The sequence below is a fragment of the Saccopteryx leptura genome, chromosome 5 (genome assembly GCF_036850995.1).
Source record: "Saccopteryx leptura isolate mSacLep1 chromosome 5, mSacLep1_pri_phased_curated, whole genome shotgun sequence".
Classification (NCBI taxonomy): Eukaryota; Metazoa; Chordata; class Mammalia; order Chiroptera; family Emballonuridae; genus Saccopteryx; species Saccopteryx leptura.
The window spans coordinates 70,492,196-70,509,147 of NC_089507.1; the positions used below are offsets into that span (position 1 = coordinate 70,492,196).

Here is a 16,952-nt window from a genome sequence, read left to right on the forward strand (position 1 = left end):
TTAAAGAGATTCATCACCATTATTTTGTTCTTTAAAATGTTCGATTCTTATATATTTCAAAAATAAGAGATCACTAAAACTATAAATAGATTGATGAAGGAGAATTCTGATAAAACACTTCCCAAAATATTAACCTTGTCTATTTAGAATGAAGAAAATTAAGAAAAAATGGCAGGAAGTTCTTTCCAACTCAGCTTTAAACAAGGGAAGTATTAGTACCCATCTGTGCAGGCTATTCCATTTCACTTCCTTCTATTTAGAGAAGTTGGGAAGCTAAAAAGTACATTTTCCAGACACTTGCAGCTAGCACTTAGGATGTGCAATCAGCAATGAACATGTACATGAGATTTAGAAGGGAGAGCTTCCTGCAGCAGGGCGAGCCGACCAGCAGATTTTGATAGACACAAGGTTTGTATGGTTTGGATCCATGTTGCCCTCTAGACACATTTTCCCAAGTTTGAGGCAGCTGTGGCTCCCTGCCTTCTGGATCACAGCCATGAGGGTATGACTCCAACAAGCCCCCTATCTGTGCTCTTCCAGCTCTTCCAATGGATTTATAAGAACATACTTCCCTATAGTAAACTCCTTTATACCAGAAATACCTAGAATAACTTAATTCTCCTACACTGAACCCTGTGTGATTAACTACCCCAGAGTGTTGATGTGAGAATTAAATATGATAACAGATGCAAATCATTTTGAATAGTTCTCGACACTTTGTACTTAATACAAGTTAGTTATTTAACTTTTTATTAGGGAGATGAGTTCAATTTAAACAGAAAAATCAAGGCCATAGCCGTTTGCTCAGTGGATAGAGCATCGGCCTGGCATGTGGACAACCATCTACTTCTCTTCCTCTTCCTCTCCTTCTTCTCTCCCTCTTCCCTTCTTGCAGCCAGTGGCTCCATTGGTTTGAGTGTCAGCCTGGGGTGCTGAGGATAGCTCAGTTAATTCAAGCATGGGACCCAGACGGGGGTTGCTGCGTGGATCCCAGTAGGTACACATGTAGGAGTCTGTCTCTCTATCTCCTCTCATCTCACTAAAATAAAATAAAATAAAGTAAAATAAAAAAAACATTCTAGCTTGACCAGGTGGTGGTGCAATGGATATAGCATCGGACTAGGACAAAGAGAACCCAGGTTTGAAACTCCAAGGTCGTTGGCTTGAGTACGGGCTTATCCAGCTTGAGCAGTGGTTCACCAGCTTGAGCATGGGGTTGCTGATTTGAGCATGGGATTATAGACATGACCCTATGATTGCTGGCTTGAGCCCAAAGGTCACTGGCTTAAAACACAAGGTCACTGGCTTGTGCAAGGGGTCACTTGCTCTGCTATAACCCCCCAGTCAAGACACATATGAGAAAGCAATCAATGGACAACTAAGGTGCCACAATGAAGAATTGATGCTTCTCATTTTTCTCCCTTCCTGCCTGTCTGTCCCTGTCTGTTCCTGTCTCTGTCTCTCTTTCACTAAAAAAAGAACAATCTAGAACAGGGGTAAAAACACTATGAGTTGCAGGCAGGCAGTGGTGGGATTAAGCATGTTTGCACTGGTTGGCAGAACCAAACCCAATTTTTTGTTGAGTTCCGCAAACTGGTTGTTAAAGTGGCACTTGTAAATCAAGGTTCTCTCTGAGGTAGGTACCTGGGCAGCTGCCCAATGTAGAAATCACAAATTTACATTCTTTACTTTTTTTTCAACAATTAATTTTAACGGGGTGACATTGATCAATTAGGGCACATAGATTCAGAGAAAACATCTCCAGGTTATTTTGACATTTGATTATGTTGTATACCCATCACCCAAATTCAAATTGTCTTCCATCACCTTCTGTTTGGTTTTCTTTTTGCCCCTTCCCTCTCCCCACCTCCTCTCTCTCCTCCCTTTCCCTCCCCCTAGTAACTACCACACTCTTGTCCATGTCCATGAGTCTCAATTTTGTGTCCCACTTATGTATGGAATCATACAGTTCTTAGTATTTTCTGATTTACTTATTTCACTCAGTATAATGTTATCAAGGTGCATCCATGTTTTGTTGTCTTTACTCTTTTTTAATGATCATCTGCACAACAGCATATTCTAAGCACCCATAGTAATGTTCATTCTGTTCATAGGTGAAAAAAATTGCAAGTGAAGACCTTAATCAAAAAGCAATATGGAAATATATTAAATAACAGTTTTATTGTTTTTTTGTCAGGTATCATTTAATATTTTTATTAGTATTTTAAAACTCATAACATAATCTAGCTTTGTGTAACTTTTTTATTCTTATTTAAGTAATCAATTCATGAAATAATAAACTACCTTTAGGTATATTGTTTTTTTTATACTTAAAACAGTCATTAGGGCAGAAAACTCGTTGTTAAATTATTTGAATCCCACCACTGGTTGCAGGCCAAATTGAGCTGACAGCCTGTTTTTGTAAAGTTTTATTAGAACACAGACTGTTATTTGTTTACATGTAGTCTATGCTTTTACTTTACAAGGTCATTATTGCAACAGAGACACAATGGACCACTAAACCTAAAATATTTATTATCTGGCCTTTACAGAAAAAAAAAATTGCCACCCTCTAATATGAACTATCAAAAAGAATCAAGATTATGAGTACTGGAAAATACTCATGAAAACAGTCATCCTCATGACACAGCGTTGTCATATTTAGAAAAGGCAGGGAGGCCCTGGCCGGTTGGCTCAGTGGTAGAGCGTCGGCCTGGCGTGCGGGGGACCCGGGTTGGATTCCCGACCAGGGCACATAGGAGAAGCGCCCATTTGCTTCTCCACCCCCCCTCTCCTTCCTCTCTGTCTCTCTCTTCCCCTCCCTCAGCCAAGGCTCCAATGGAGCAAAGATGGCCCGGGCGCTGGGGATGACTCCTTGGCCTCTGCCCCAGGCGCTAGAGTGGCTCTGGTCGCGGCAGAGCAACGCCCTGGAGGGGCAGAGCATCGCCCCCTGGTGGGCGTGCTGGGTGGATCCCGGTCGGGCGCATGCGGGAGTCTGTCTGTCTCTCCCCATTTCCAGCTTCAGAAAAACACAAAAAAAAAGAAAAAAAGAAAAGAAAAGAAAAGGCAGGGAAATTTTTTATCTGCAAGGGTTTAAAGTAGAGCATTGAGTAGGGGTGACAATAACTTACTTAAATTACTATACCATGTACAATTCTGATTTTATAAGTAAAATCAAAGGGATAAAAAAAGGTAAAACTGGTGTTACCTGAGACCTCGGTAAGTAATTTGGTGGTCTCATAGTACCAGCCTGGCCATTTCCCAAGGTTTTCCTCTAGATAATGCCACCTAGCTTAGAAAGTGACCATGTGGGAAGCAGCATACCAAAATTCCATTCCTTTTTTATATTCAGATGATCACTAGTTCTTACAATTTGCTTCTTCCTAAATCCTCTGGTGTTCACCCACTTCGATCTTGATAGTCACTATTCTAATTGAGGCTTCAGTAATTTAAAACTGTGCTTAACTCAATCTAGTCCTTATTTCCTTGTCTTTAATTTCTTTCTCCTTTAAAATCCCAATTTAAAAAATTTCTTTTTTATCTTTCTCACTGGCAACTTTGTCAAAAATTTCACAAAAATAAAAAAATCTATGCTTCATTTATTATTTTCTTGAAGATTCTCTTTTTCAGAGTAGTTTTAGATTCACAGCAAAAATGAGAGGAAGGCACAAAGATTTCCCATGGCTCACTGGTTTACCAGCTGCAAGCACTTTGCCTGATTAGTGCATGAGCACGTGGCTGCACCACATATATATAATCTATGTAAGGCTATGGGTGCTCATGCTCACGGTGGATTGTGGATGGCAGATTGCAGATTGCCTGCCCACCACTGTGAGAGGCCACTTTGCTCTTCATTTGCCTCAAAAGTGATTTCTCCCTGCCTGTTTGCTTCTCCGCCATTGCAAGAATCTATTACGCAGTAATGGCTCAATGCTTTTTGGCTCTGCAGTTTCTCTACCATCTGCCCAAATTCAATGTGGATCTGCCTGGCCTTGCCCACCGGCATTACATGCACAGCCTCCCCCACTATCAATATCCCCAACCAGAGTGGTCCATTTGTTACAACTAATGAGCCTACATAAACACATCATAATCCCAAAGTCCATAGTTTACATTAGGGACAAATGTATTATATAATGACATGTGTCCATCATTCTAGTATCATACAGAGTAGTTTCACTACCCTAAAAATCCTCTGTGCTCTATCTATTTTTATTTTTGATTTTAAAGTTGTATGTATTTTGCATTTTAACCAAGTTCCTTAGCTTTTATCTCTCTCTTTTTTTACTCCCTTTCTCTCTCCACCCTCTACACTTCTTTCATCTCCACTTCCTTCCTGCTGATGGATAAATATGATCCATATAATCAGACAGTGCTTTCCACTCCTGAATGTGAACATGAGTCACCTAGGAATCATGTTAAAATGCAAATTCCGATTCAGTATACTTGAAATCCGCATTTGTTAAAAGCTTCCAGGTGGTGCTTCAGAGTTTCAGAACACACTTTCACTGGTGAGACTCGAGAAAAGTGTTTCTAAAACTGGGGTGATTTGGGCCTCGGAGAGACATTTGGCAAGGTGTGGAGATGTTTTTGATTGGTACAACGGGGTAGTGCTACTGGTAGAGGCCAAGAATGCTGTTAAACAGCTTACCACACACAGGCAGCCCCTGATAATGATTATCTAGCACCAAATGTGAAGACTGAGAACCCTGCTCTGGAATAATCTTGAATGCCCAGTGAGTGTCTCCTATGAATCTAACAGGATTCTTGGAATAAAACTTTTCAGATTGCTCCCAGCCCTCTTGACTAAAAGGGTTCTTATACCATGTGGGGCAGTTGTGTTAGGCTTGCTTGCGGGGTTACCAGCTGGAAGCACTGCTTGATTAGTGCGTGAGCACAGGGCAGAGGCACGTGTGCATAGCCTATATAAGGCTATGGGTCCTTGCACTCTCTTTCGAGAGATGAGAGCTGGAGGATTGCAGATGGTGGATTGCTGGCCCACCACTATGAGAGGCCATTTTGCTGTTTGTTTGCCTGAGAGGTGGTTTCCCCTGCCTGTGTGCTTATCCACCATTGTGAGACTTTGTTAAATATCATGGCCCCACTCTTTCTGGCTCTGCAATTTCTCTACCATCTGCCCAAATCTAGTGTGAACTTGCCTGGCCTTGGCCACCGGCATTACATACCAGAAAGATTCTTTTTTTTTTCTCTCTCTTTGTTTTGTTTTGGGTTTTTTTAGACTTTATTTATTCATTTTAGACAGGAGAGAGAGAGGGAGAGAGAAGGGAGGAGCAGGAAGCATCAACTCCCATATGTGCCTTGACCAGGCAAGCCCAGGGTTTTGAACCGGTGACCTCAGCATTCCAGGTCGACGCTTTATCCACTGCGCCACCACAGGTCAGGCCAGAAAGATTCTTTTCTTTCAAAAGTTTACCAGGCCTCCAGTCTTATCTTCTTCCAATTTACTAAGTGAAAATTATGATTAGACTTTTTCATGACATAATTTTAAAAGCCTCATAATTCTGGAAAAGGATAAACAATTAAGGCAGGAAGTTTATAAGCTGGAAGTGTGGGATCTCAGATGATGTTTGTGTTATTTGTATTTAGGCTAGGGCAACAATTGTCAACCTTTTTTATCTCATGGCACAAATAAACTAATTACTAAAATTCTGCAGTACACCAAAACATATGTTTTGCCAATCTAATAAAAGAAAGATAGGTATAATTTTGATTCATTCACACCTGATGGCTATTGTTGTGTTAACTGTTGTCATTTTTTAATTTGACAATCTAAGGGAAAAGAGGTCATTGCGCCTGAATGAATAAACAGGAACTGCATGTTTTAAAAAGTAATTAGGCACACTAGTGTGCCATGCAACACACCACTGAAATCGCTGGGTCAGTGCATTACAGGGCCTTAAAAAAGAATGGAAGCAGTTCTCAAAATGACAATCAATAGATGTTTTATTCTATGTATCTTTCCAGTGACTCTTCAGAATTGTATCAGTCAAATAGTTATGCTGTAAAAGGAAATGAACCTTAAAAAGAGTCTTTTCATCCTGGTTGAATAGCTCACTTGGTTAGAGCATTGACCCGATGTGCAGAGGTTGCTGGTTCGATCCCCAGTCAGGACACATACAGAAAAAGATTGATGTTTCTGTCTGTCTGTCTGTCTCTCTCTCATCCCCCTCGTTTCTTCTCTCTTTAAAATCAATAACTTTTTTTTTAAGGAGCCTTTTCCTGTATTTTGATGAAGAAGATGGGGACTATCTTGTTCTCACTCTGGTTGTAGAAAGCTGTGTTGTCCATGATTGGAGAGACTGGGGAATTTGAATACTCTAACTTGATTTCACTCTGAGTGATGTAGCTTGCACAACAGAATTATTGCATATGAAAGCTATGATGATTTTACCAGAATCATGATTACTTGAAAGTAAAGGAAACTAAGGCCTGAGTATTTTTATCTAAACTATGGTTACAATTCCAAATTTTTGAAACTCTGCTTTCCCTAATTCTCTCAGCCTGTTAGATGTCTTTGGCTGACTCACTGCCCAACACTGAACATCCTATCCAGCACCACCTGGCCTGCCAGCACCGGGCACAGTCCTGTGATTCACTCTGCCCTGGTTTCTTCTTGATATCCTTCCAAAAGGTTTTAAGTAGCATTTGGTCTAGTCTCTGAGGATATTTTCTTTTAATATAATGATCCCATTGAATGTATTTTATTCACAAACTTATAGAATTCATAAACTAAAAAATGTTATATAACATGATCGATTCAGACTGTGATCCCTTTTCTTTTTTTTTAGCAAGAGAGGGAAGGAGACAGGCTGGAAGGGAAATGAGAAGCATCAATTCTTCGTTGAGGCATTTTAGTTGTTCATTAATTGCTTTCTCTTATGTGTCTTGACCAGGGGGCTCCAGCAGAGCATGTGACCCCTTGCTCAAGCCAGTGACCATGGGGTCATGTCTATGATCCCATGCTCAAGCCCATGACCCCACGCTTAAGCCAGTGACCTTAAGGTTTCGAACCTGGGTCCTCTGCATCCCAGTCCGATGCTCTATCCACTGCGCCACGGCCTGTTCAGGCAACACCGATCCTTTTAAACATGTTATCTGCCTCCCAACTCTCCCTCCTCTTTACTTAGTAAGTGATACTATCATTCACTGAATCATCTAGGGCCCAGAGCTGAAGTCATCTCATTGTTCTTCCTTCTCTCCCCTCTCACATCTGATCAGTCACCATGTCCTATCATATGCATTTCTTTGTCTAGGTCCTCAGGATGTCTGTCCTGTTCCTCAACAATAGTGTTTTAACTAGTCCTGCCTCCACTCTTGTCCTTTTCTAATTCATCTCCCACACTGTTACCAAATACTCTTTTAATGTGAAAACTAATCACAAAGCTCACCAACTAAAAGCCTTTGTTTAAAATATAATTTCCAAACTCCTGAATGTGGCTGCTTTGGGGGAATTTTTGGGTTTAATCCTCCCAGAAGTCTCCAAACTTATTTGTTAAACTTATTTTTTAGAGCAGTTATAGGTTCACAGCAAATTTGAGTGGTAAGTACAGAGAGTTTCTGTATACCTCTCAGCCACAAACACACATAGCCTCCCCAACTACCTACATCCCCTAGAGTAGTACATTTGTTAGAATGAACAAACTTTCATTGACATGTCATTATTATCAAAAATCCATAGTTCACAGTAAGGTTTACTTTTAGTGTTGTAAATTCTATAGGTTTGGACAAATATATAATGACGTGTGTCCACCATCCCATCATCATACAGAATCTTTACACTGCCCTAGAAATCCCCTGTACTCTACTTGCTCATACCTCCCTGCCCCCAAACTTCCGGCAACCACTGATTGCTTTTTAGTGTCTCCATAGATTTGCCTTTCTTGGAATGTCATATAGTTGGAATCATATGTATGTAGCTTTTCTAGATTGGCTTCTTTAACTTAACAATATACATTAAAGGTTTCTCCATGTCTTGTTATGCCTTGATAGCTCATTTTATTTTAGTGATGAATAATATTCTGTTTTTGGATGTACCACAATTTGCTTATCCATTCACCTATTGAAGGACATCTTGGTTGCCTCCAAATTTTGGCAATTATGAATAAAGTTGTTATAGACATGTATGTGTAGGTTTTGTGTGGACATAAGTTTTTAACGCATTTGATTGTAAATACCAAGGAATTTGATTGCTGGATCATATGGTAACAGTACATTTAGTCTTGTAAGAAACTAACAAATGTTCTTTCAAAGCGGCTGTACCATTTTGCATCCTACCAGCAATGAATAAAAATTTCTGGCCCTGACCGGTTGACACGGTGGTAGAGGGTTGGCCTGGTGTGCAGGAGTCCTGGGTTCTATTCCCGGCCAGGGCACAGAGGAGAAGCGCCCATCTGCTTCTCCACCCCTCCCTCTCTCCTTCCTCTCTGTTTCTCTCTTCCCCTCCTGCGGCTGAGGCTCCATTGGAGCAAAGTTGGCCCGGGCGCTGAGGATGGCTCCATGGCCTCTGCCTCAGGTGCTAGAATGGCTCTGGTAGCAACAGAGCGATGCCCCAGATGGGCAGAGCATCGCCCCCTGGTGGGCATGCTGGGTGGATCCCGGTCGGGCGCATGCAGGAGTCTGTCTGACTGCCTTCCTGTTTCCAACTTCAGAAAAATACAAAAAAATTTTTTTTCTATTTTTTCACATTCTTGCCAGCATTTGATATTGGTGTTTTGGTCTTTTGTCATTCCAATACGTGTGTAGTTGTATCTCATTATTTTATTTGCAATTCCCTAAAAATATTTGAAATTGAGCTTCTTCTTTTTTTTTTTTTTATTAAGTGAGAGGTGGGGAGGCAGAGACAGAGTCCTGCATGCTTGCTGACTGAGATCCACTTGGCAAGCCCCTTACCAGGAGATACTCTGCCCATCTGAAGCTGCTGCTCCATTGCTCAGCAACCGAGCTATTTTAGTTCCTGAGGCTGAGGCCATGGAGTCATCCTCAGTGCTCATGGCCAACTTTGCTTGAACCATTTGAGCCATGGCTGCAAGAGGGGAAGAGGAGGCAATGGGGGAGGGATGGAGAAGCAAATGGTCACTTCTCCTGTGTATCCTGACCAGGAATCGAACCTGGGACTTCCACACGCGAGGCCAATGCTCTACCACTGAGCCAACCAGCCAAGGGCAAGTTGAGCTTCTTTTCATTTGCTTATTTGCTATCTATATATCATCTTTAGTGAGGTGTTTATTAAGATATTTTGCACATTTTTAAAATTGGTTTGTTCATTTTCTCATTATTGAGCTTTAAGAGTTCTGCAAACATTTTGGATGGCAGGCCTTTATTAGACATATCTTTTGTAAATATATTCTCCCAGTCTGTGACTTTTTTCTCATTCTCCTTATATGTATTTTATTTCATTTTTATTTTTATTTATATATTTAATTTTTAAAGATTTTTATTTACTGACTTAGAGAGAGGAGAGAGAAGGAGAGATAGGGCATAGGGAGAAGCAGGAAGCATCAATTCATAGTAGTTGCTTCTTGTATGTGCCTTGATGGGGCAAGCCTGGACTTTCAAACTGGCGACCTCATCATTCCAGGTTGACACTCTATCCACTGAGCCACTACAGGCCAGGTACTCCTTTTATGTAATATATATGTATATATATATAAAATAAAGGGTCAGAATTCTGAGACAGATATAAATAAGAAATTTGTTTTCATTGAGGACCTTTTATTTTTACTCAAAGTAATCTTAAGGAACCAACAACTATTTCCTGCACTCGTTCCTCAACTTTCTGATTGCAAGGTTTCTCTCCTTCTCTGATGAACTCTTTTAAAGATGTGAGCAGAGATTTTTGACTCCTTGTTACCCTGATCTATGAGAGGAAAAGTAAAAAAAGGTTTACCCAAGGTCAAGTACTATGGTCTTGACTGAACCACTACTTCTCTTGCTGGAGTGACTGCAAGATAATTGACAGTGATAACATTCAATTACAACTTAAACTTTCTCATTTGGTAGATTGAGAGTCAAGTTTCCTCCAATTCTTTACAGTGAATATTACAAAGTAGAAAGAATAAAAATATTTATGATTTCACAATGTAAGATACAAAGATGGCAGGACAGTCCATTCTCTGTTTCATTCCTTTGTTATAATTAGCACAAATCATCTCACAAGCAGGAAATGACCTACTTTGATGTACCCTGATTTGTATGTGACAATTTAACAATTTTTTTACAGATGCAGACAAATGGCCAAGAACTCCCAACCACACTTCCATAGGATTGTGCATAGGTTCCTGTCACAGTGGCTTATGAGGCCCTCAAAGAATTGGCCTCTGCTCTCTCTAGCATCTTTTCTCACTGTGGTCACTTCCCGTTTTGGATTTATTCATTCTGAATTATTTGCTGTCCCACTAAAACTCTATTTTATAGCTTTATGTCCTTTGGTCATGCCATTCATCCCCCTTCTTCATGCCATTCTCTCCATTCGTCCATCTAAACCACTATCATCTTTTAAACCTACTTTTAACAAATGTTTTTTTATGAACATTTTTCTTAGCACCTCTCTTTCTAGTTCTCTGGGAATTGACTCATCCATCCTTTGTGTACAATGGTAGAATACACGCACACACAACTATACTACTTTACTGCAAATATTCATTGATATGTCTATTTCTCTGATTAATCTGTAAGACCCTTTAGCTCACATACCATGTATGTTTTGTTTCTTAATCCTTGTATCTATCACAGTGACTGGCATGAAGTAGGTTTTGAATAAATGTTTATAAAATTAATATAATTATCCAATGCCACATGTTTGGTCATTTCTCTTAACTTGCCAGCAGAAAAAATCATTACAGTCATAGAACATGCCAGGAATATAGCAACCAGGAAAAAGACCAGCACAATGAACTTTTCTTTTTCAGTTCAGATAGATAAAAATCACAAACACTTTTCTAGCCCAGTTATAATTTTGAGTATAATAAGTTAGGATGGAAGTATTAGAAGTACTATTTTAGATCTGTCTTCTAAATTTCCTTTTTATTTGAATTTATTCATATCTTAAACTGACATTAAAGTTACAAAAAATAGAACAAAGAATTATTCTAAATTCTCATCTAGATTCCCTAAGTTAACAGCTTTCTATAGCTATGTTTAAAAAAAAATGTTTGAGTAACTTTCATACATGAGGCTTAAACACTTAAAAACAAAAACAAAAGCAAAAGGTATTATCTTATATCACCATGGTATACTTATGAAAATCAGTAAATTATTATTGCTACAATGTTAGTGTGTAACCGGATTTAAACTTTAACAGTTGTACATTTTTTCCTTCTTAATTTTTTTAAAATTAAGTTTATTGGGGGTAGCATTGGTTAATAACATTATATAAATTTTAGATGTAAAAATTTATAATACAATATTTTGTATACTCTATTGTGTGCTCAACCACCCAAGTCTCATCTCCTTCTGTCCCATTAATGTGCTTCTATAGCAAAAGAAAAAAACATTTCTTGTCTGGAATCTAATCCACAATTAAACATTGCTTATAGTTATGTCTTCTTTTTCTCTTTTAACAAAATTTCCTTACTCTTTTTTTTTTTTTTTTTTTTGGTCTTCCACAATCTTGACATTTGGAAGCACACAGGCCAGTTACTTCACAGCAAGTTCATTGCTCCATTTCACTGTCTGATATTTCCTCATGATTAAATACAGGTTATGCATCTCTGCTAGGAATACCAGAGTGATGTTGTGTCCTTCTCAGTGCATCATACCAAGGAGCATTACCGGTGATGCCAGCTCTAAACATTTTATTAAGGTGGTGCCTGCAAGTTGTCTCCATTGTAAACTAGTATTTTTCCCTATGTAATTAATAAATATCACATGAGAATGAGGTTATATTCAAGGCTAAATAAAAAAAGAGAGAACGTTTTCCTAAATGACCTAATGGGAAACTGTTCAGCTCTGCTATTAGACCTTCCTAGAGATGATATACAAAAACTAGAAAACTGTTTAAAATGAAAATCTTCAGACATTTTTAGTGCTTTAGCTGCAAAATTATTTATGAAAATAAAAATGTAGCTCTGAATTATGTAGAACTGAATATTAAAGTAAATGAGAGATCTGAATTCAGAAGCTCTTTGTGGGGCTGAAGCTTGAATTAGAACTGTTGTTTCTATGATGCTGTATGCATTTGTCTCACTGTTGGACCACTCTTCAAAACCCCTCTAACAAGAAGATAATATCCTATGCTATAAGTCATACTTCACAATCAAAACAACAGGTTTATGTTTGTGTTAAAGTGATGAATCCTAACTTCCAGTCTCTTCCTTAAACTCACGTGTGCTTGAAGCATTATGTTGATATTGTACAGGTGATTTTATGCATGTTTACTTGTTTTCTGGAGTTATAAATCTAGCTCAATAAATAGAATATTTTAAAACTACTCTTTCAAATGGTTCTATATTATAGTAAAGGAATAATACAGATTTTTATGCTTAATTGCTTTTTTTTGCTTTACAACATGATATTTTGATATACATTTGGTTTTTCATATCCAAGGATTCTGTGTCTGAGGATTTAACAAACTGCAGATCAAAAATATTTGAAGCTTAACCAGTGGTGGCTCAGTGGATGAAGCATCGACATAGAATGCTGAAGACCCACGTTCGAAACCCTGAGGTTGCTGGTGTGAGCATGGGCTTATCTGGCTTGAGCGTGGGCTCATCCAACTTGAGTGTAGGGTTGCCAGTTTGAGCATGGAATCATGTTAATGGTCACTGGCTTGAGCCCAAAGATCGCTAGTTTGAAGCCCAAGGTCTCTGGCTTATGCCCAGGATCACTGGCTTGATCAAGGAGTCACTGGCTTGGCTGGAGTCCCCCAGTCAAGGAACATATGAGAAGCAATCAATGAACAACTAAAGTGCTGCAACTACAAATTGATGCTTATTGTCTCTCCCTTCCTGTCTGTCTGTTATTCTCACTAGAAAACAAAAAATTGAAAGAAAACTGAAAATATTTAATGTCGCTGATGTGTATTATGTCGTTAGGCTTATGACAGTTGTATCTGTACTAAACATGTACAGATTTTTTCTTGTCTTTATTTCCTAAACAATGCATTATGACAACTATTTACATTGGATGAGTTATTATAAGTAATCTCGAGATTATTTAAAGTATAAAGGAGGGCCTGACCTGTGCTGGCACAGTGGATAAAGCATCGAACTGTAATGCTGAGTCCATAGATTCAAAATGCTCAGTTATGGCACATACCAGAAGCAACTACTACAAGTTTATGTTTCCCACTCCTCCACCCTTTCTCTCTCCCTCTCCTCTCTCTAAAATCAACAAATAAGTTGTTTAAAAAGTAGTTGTTAAAACAAGTTATATGGGAAGATGTTTGTAGATTATATACAAATACTATGACATTTTGTACCAGGGACTTGAGTATCATGAATTTTGGTATCTGCTGTGGTGGGGGTTTGGGTTCCTGAAACCAACTGTAGATATACACTGTGAAATGCTTACTACAGTCTACCCCCTCATGTAGCTATGTTTGTGTTTGTGTGTACTGAGAACATTTAAGATTTATTCTCTTAGAAAATTTCAAGTGTACTATTAAACTATAGTCCTTGTGCTATACATTAGGTCTTCAGAACTTATTCATCTTCCATAACTGAAACTTTGTACTCTTTGACCAGTATCTCCCCATTTTTTCCACCTCCCCCCAGCCCCTGACAACCACCACTCAACTCTCTGCTTCTATGAATTTGACTTTTTTATAGTCTATATATAGGTAAGATTATGCAGTATTATTCTGTGCTTGGCTTGTTTCAGTTAGGATAATATCTTCCTGGTTCATCTATATTGCCACAAATGACAGTATTTCTTTATTTTTAAAGGCTGAATAATAATTATATACACATATCACATTTATACATTCACCTGTTGATTGATAATTAAGTTGGTATTATATTTTTACTATTGTGAATAATGCTGCAATAAACAGGGACTGCAGGTATCTCTGTGAGATACTGATTCCATTTCCTCAGGATAAATACCCAGAAGTGAGTTTGCTCTGTTATATGGTAGTTCTATTTTTAATTTTATGAAGAACCTCTATACTGTTTTTCATAATGGCTATACCACTTTACATTCCCACCAAAGGTATACAGTGGTTCCCTTTTCTGTACATCCTCACCAACATTTATCTTTAGTCTTTTTGACAGTAGCCATTCTAATAATTGTAAAGTGATATCTGTTGGTTTGATTTGCATTTTTCTGATGATTAGTGATGTTGAGCATTTTTTCATATACCTATTGGCTATTTGTATCTCTTCTTTTGAGTAATATCTATTCAGGCCCTTTGCCAATTTTTAAATCAGATTATTTATTTTCTTGATATGGAGTTGTCTGGATGATCTATCCATTGATGAAAGTGGAGTATTGAGTTCCTCTGCTACTATTGAATTGCTGTCTATTTCTCCCTTCAATTCTGTTAATATTTACTTTATATGTTTAGGTGCTTCAATATTGAGTGTATCCTCTTGATGAATTGACTTCTTTATTTTATCATTACAAAATTACCTTCTCCGTCACTTGTGACAGTTTTGACTTAAAGTCCATTTTCTTTGATATAGGTAGAGCCACTATTTTGTCTTTTGTTTACCATTTGCATAGAATATCTTTTCCATCCTTTTACTTTCAGTCTATGTGTGTCCTTTAAGCTAAAGCAAGTCTCTTGCAGGCAGCATATAGTAGGCTTTATTATTATTATTTAATCCATTCAGCCGCTCTATGTCTTTTTGTTGGAGAATTTAATCTATTTATATGTAAAGTAATTATTGGTACATAAAGATTTATTATTGATATTTGTTAATTGTTTTCTGACTGTTTTCCTTTATTCCATTCTTTCTCTTATTGTCTTCTTTTGTCATTTTATTTATTTATTTTTGTAGTGGTATGCTCTGAGAATCATGCAATTCTGAGTACAAAACTTTTGTCTCTTACTAGATTCCAGCTATCAAAAGCATCTCTCACATTGGGATGCCCTTTAGGGTGGCACTGTACAACATGGAGATAGCTGCCTGTAGTAGTTTGCTAAGGCTGTCCTAACAGTAACACAGACGGCATGGTTTGAGTAGAACTTTATTTTCTGATAATTCAGGAAACTAGAAGCCTGAGATCAATGTGTCAGCAGGATTGGTTTCTTCTGAGGGCTCCCGTTTTGGCCTATAGAGAGCATTTTCCTTCAGTATCTTCACATGGCCTTCCCTCTGTGTGCGTCTATATCCTATTTTCTCTTCTGGTGGGAAGATTAGTCATATTGGTTAGGATCATGATGTATGGCCCATAGTCGCAGCCATCGTCGTTGTGGCCATTCACATGCAGGTTCCCATTGGATTTGGGCAGATGATAAAGAAACAGTGGAGCCAAAAAATGGGGGGCCATTTCTCTATTTAAGTCTCACACCAGCTGGCAAGCAAACACTCAGGGCTCCCAAAGCCACTGGCATATTCTCCGGTTCCACAACCAGAAGAATCTTCTCCAATTTCTTCCAGAATCAAAGGCCCCACCAGTCTCAGTAGAGCTCACAAAAACCCCTCACCTCTGGTTCCCCAACTGCACACCTTCTCCTCTCTGCACAGACTAGCTTCTTCTTCAGCACTCTCTCTCCTCTCTCACTCTGCAAACATGGCTTCTTCTTCTCTTCACAAACTGGCTTTGTCTTCTCTGCTCTATTTAAAACTTTCTGGCGCAAAAACCTCTACTCCAGCAAACATTAGCAAAACAATGACCCTTGCCAAGCAGAAAGGTAATTTGCAATTTCACAAACCCATATATACATGGTGCTGCCCAGCAGCATTTTTTAACACTAAAAATAAGCAAACTCAAAGAATACAAATTTTAGAAACTCATTTGCCCAACACACCCATATGACTTATTTTACTTTAATTAACTCTCTGAAGCCCTATCTTCAAATATATAGTCACATTCTGAGATACTAGGGGCTAGGACTTCAACATATGAATTTGTAGGAAACACAACTCAGCCCATAATATTGCTCTTCCAGAGTCACTGTCTTGGTACAAAACGTTCTTGATTATTTATTCTACCAATTCTACAGGATTTAAAAGAGAATCTCAAACATCCTAAAGTCCCTTAATAGATGTTGTAACACACATTTAAATTTGTTTACATTTTAAAAAAAAAGTCATTTACAGAATTCACTATAATTGGGAATTATGTATAAAAAAATTCACTTTTAAAGTAATAATGGCTTCAAGGAAAATATGTTTTCTCTTTTTATGTGCTTGAAGGTAACTTGATTATAAAGAGTTTTTACAGTTTGAACTAAAATTTTTTTTCCAGGAAAAATTATAAACTATAAATTTCTCCTAGTATAAAAATATAATAATTCAAGTGCTCTTTATCTCTTATTCTTTCTTAATAGTGGTGTAAATGTGAAAAATGACCAAATATTTTAGAAGAAACTTTCTTGTCCTTTGGGAAAGAATCAACTCAGATAGGCTATATCAGTGTTTTCAACCATTGTAAACCTGGGGACCAGTGAAAATGGAATTATTTCAGGGACCACTATGGCAGAATTCACCCTGAGCATAAGTAAATTCAACTTTTTTTGATCTACAATCTTTAAACAACATTAGAATAGTTAACGCTTACATGAACCAGCATAAAATTTCTGGCTGACCTTTCCAGAGACCAGTGGTAGAAAATACAGAGCTAGATTATACTACAGTGAAAACAATTCCCAAATCTCAGTGCCTTAAAATAATCAGTTTATTTTGTGTTTATGCTGTACGGTTAAATCACACCTAGGTGGACAACCTAGGTGAAATGGATAAATTCCAAAAAACATACAATCTTCCAAAACTCAATCTGGAAAAATCAGAAAACCTAAACAGACTAATTACAACAAATGAAATTGA

The 16,952-nt window shown here is 38.1% G+C and overlaps 1 protein-coding gene across 1 annotated transcript in view; it reads left to right on the forward strand.

Moving 5' to 3' along the window:
• The window catches only part of HERC3 (HECT and RLD domain containing E3 ubiquitin protein ligase 3), an 809,237-nt gene that overhangs the window by 569,557 nt on the left and 222,728 nt on the right, over positions 1-16,952 (forward strand). The gene's annotated exons all lie outside the window — the stretch shown is intronic.